The sequence below is a fragment of the Arachis hypogaea genome, chromosome 15 (assembly GCF_003086295.3).
Source record: "Arachis hypogaea cultivar Tifrunner chromosome 15, arahy.Tifrunner.gnm2.J5K5, whole genome shotgun sequence".
NCBI lineage: Eukaryota > Viridiplantae > Streptophyta > Magnoliopsida > Fabales > Fabaceae > Arachis > Arachis hypogaea.
In genome coordinates this window covers 116,599,734-116,603,015 of record NC_092050.1, presented here as the reverse complement: position 1 = coordinate 116,603,015, position 3,282 = coordinate 116,599,734, and the positions used below count along the sequence as shown (strand labels likewise).

The 3,282-nt window shown below is 42.2% G+C and overlaps 1 non-coding gene across 1 annotated transcript; it reads left to right on the top strand.

The window, feature by feature from the left end:
- The first annotated feature begins 2,508 nt into the window (after positions 1-2,508).
- On the top strand, positions 2,509-2,616 carry LOC112753168 (small nucleolar RNA R71). The gene has a single exon (XR_003177564.1). It is a non-coding gene; the product is annotated as a small nucleolar RNA R71 (small nucleolar RNA).
- The last annotated feature ends 666 nt before the right edge of the window (positions 2,617-3,282 follow it).

The following is a 3,282-nucleotide window of genomic DNA, read 5'->3' as shown; positions in this document are numbered from 1 at the left end:
TTGTGTTGTGTGAAAATGAGGAAGAATGGAGGGCTTTATATAGGGAAGGGAGGGGGTGTTAGGTTCGGCCATTTAGGGAGGGTTTGGGTGGGAAATTGATTTTGAATTTTGAAGGTAGGTGGAGTTTATGAGGTAGGTTTATAGGGAAGAGTGGATGGATGTGAGTGGTGAAGAGGTGATGGGGAAGAGTTTTGGGGAAGAATGTTTATGGGATTGTGTGAAAGAGGGGTAAGAAGAAGTGAGTGGAGGTAGGTGGTGATCCTGTGGGGTCCACAGATCCTGAGATGATCCTGTGGGGTCCACAGATCCTGAGGTGTTCAAGGATTTACAACCTTGCACCAAATTAGGCATGCAAAATGCCTTTGCACACAACTCTGGCGTTCAGCGCCAGATTGGTGCTTGTTCTGGGCGTTGAACGCCCATTTGTTGCCCATTTCTGGCGTTGAACACCAGAACCATGCTTATTCTGGGTGTTCAGCGCCAGCTCTTCTCCAGGGTGCATTTCTGGCGTTCAAACGCCCAGATGCTGCCCATTTCTGGCGTTCAGCGCTAGAACCATGCTCTGTTCTGGCGTTGAACGCCCAAAACATGCTTCTTACTGGCGTTTAAACGCCAGTAAGGTCTTCTTCCAGGGTGTGATTTTTCTTCTGCTGTTTTTGATTCTGTTTTCAATTTTTATATTTATTTTGTGACTCCACATGATCATGAACCTAATAAAATATGAAAAACAATGAAAATTAGATAAATAAACATTGGGTTGCCTCCCAACAAGCGCTTCTTTAATGTCAATAGCTTGACAGTGGGCTCTCATGGAGCCTCACAGATGTGCAGAGCTTTGTTGAGACCTCCCAACACCAAACTTAGAGTTTGGATATGGGGGTTTGACACCAAACTTAGAGTTTGGTTGTGGCCTCCCAACACCAAACTTAGAGTTTGACTGTGGGGGCTTTGTTTGACTCTGCTTTGAGAGAAGCTTTTTATGCTTCCTCTCCATGGATGCAGAGAGAGAGATCCTTGAGTTGTAAACACAAGATTGTCCTCATTTATTTGAAGGATCAATTCTCTTCTGTCCACATCAATCACAGCTCTTGCTGTGGCTAGGAAGGGTCTTCCAAGGATGATGAATTCATCCTCATACTTCCCAGTATCTAGGACTATGAAATCAGCACGGATGTAAAGGCCTTCAACCTTTACTAACACGTCCTCTACTTGTCCATAAGCCTGTTTTCTTGAATTGTCTGCCATCTCCAATGAGATTTTAGTGGCTTGCACCCCAAAGATTTCCAGTTTCTCTATTACAGAGAGGGGCATGAGGTTTATTCCTGAACCAAGGTCACACAGAGCCTTAAAGATCATGGTGCCTATGGTACAAGGTATTAAGAACTTTCCAGGATCCTGTTTCTTCTGAGGCAATGTCAGTTGATCCAGATCACTTAGTTCATTGGTGAACAAGGGAGGTTCATCTTCCCAAGTTTCAATGCCAAATAATTTGGCATTCAGCTTCATGATTGCACCAAGGTACTTGGTGACTTGCTCCTCAGTGACATCCTCATTCTCTTCAGAAGAGGAATACTCATCAGAGCTCATGAATGGCATAAGGAGGTTTAATGGAATCTCTATGGTCTCTAGTTGAGCCTCTGATTCCTTTGGTTCCTCAAAGGGAAGCTCCTTATTGATCACTGGACGTCCCAGGAGGTCTTCCTCCTTGGGATTCACGTCCTCTCCTTCCTTCACAGGTTCGGCCATGGTGATTAATTCAATGGCCTTGCACTCTCCTTTTGGATTTTCTTCTGTATTACTTGGGAGAGTACTAGGAGGGATTTCAGTGATCCTCTTACTCAGCTGGCCCACTTGTGCTTCCAAATTTCTAATGGATGACCTTGTTTCATTCATGAAACTCACAGTGGCCTTAGATAGATCAGAGACTAAGTTTGCTAAATTAGAGGTATTTAGTTCAGAGTTCTCCGTCTGTTGTTGAGTGGATGATGGAAAAGGTTTACTATTGTTAAACCTATTTCTTCCACCATTATTAAAGCCTTGTTGAGGCTTTTGTTGATCCTTCCATGAGAAATTTGGATGATTTCTCCATGATGAATTATATGTGTTTCCATAAGGTTCACCTAAGTAATTTACCTCTGCTATTGCAGGATTCTCAGGATCATAAGCTTCTTCTTCAGAAGATGCCTCTTGAGTACTGTTGGATGTAGCTTGCATTCCATTCAGACTCTGAGAAATCATATTGACTTGCTGAGTCAATATTTTATTCTGAGCCAATATGACATTCAGAGTATCAATATCAAGAACTCCCTTCTTCATAGGCGTCCCATTATTCACAGGATTCCTTTCAGAAGTATACATGAACTGGTTATTAGCAACCATGTCAATGAGTTCCTGAGCTTCTGCAGGCGTTTTCTTTAGGTGAATGGATCCACCTGCAGAAGTATCTAATGACATCTTAGCTAATTCAGACAGACCATCATAGAATATATCCAGGATGGTCCATTCTGAAAGCATGTCAGAAGGACACTTTTTGGTCAGTCCTTTGTATCTCTCCCAAGCTTCATAGAGGGATTCACCTTCTTTCTGTCTAAAGGTTTGAACATCCACTCTAAGCTTACTCAGCTTTTGAGGAGGAAAGAACTTGGCTAAGAAAGCCTTGACCAGCTTATCCCAAGAGTTCAGGCTATCCTTAGGTTGAGAGTCCAACCATATTCTAGCTCTGTCTCTTATAGTAAAAGGGAAAAGCATGAGCCTGTAGACTTCAGGATCTACTCCATTAGTCTTAACAGTATCACATATCTGCAAGAATTCAATTAAGAACTGAAAAGGATCTTCAGATGGAAGTCCATGGAACTTGCAGTTCTGCTGCATCAGAGAAACTAGCTGAGGTTTCAGCTCAAAATTGTTTGCTCCAATGGCAGGAATGGAGATGCTTCTTCCATGTAAATTGGAATTAGGTGCAGTAAAGTCACCAAGCATCCTCCTTGCATTATTATTATTTTCGGCTGCCATCTCCTCTTCCTGTTCGAAAATTTCTGAAAGGTTATCTCTGGATTGTTGTATTTTAGCTTCTCTTAGTTTCCTTTTTAGAGTCCTTTTAGGTTCTGGATCTGCTTCCACAAGAATGTTCTTATCCTTGCTCCTGCTCATATGACAAAGAAGAGGGCACAGAAAAATAATAATAATAATAATAGAGATCCTTTATACCACAGTATAGGGATCCCTGTGTGAGTAGAAGAAGAGGGGGAGACAAAGAATGTAATGTAATGGAAGAAACACAAC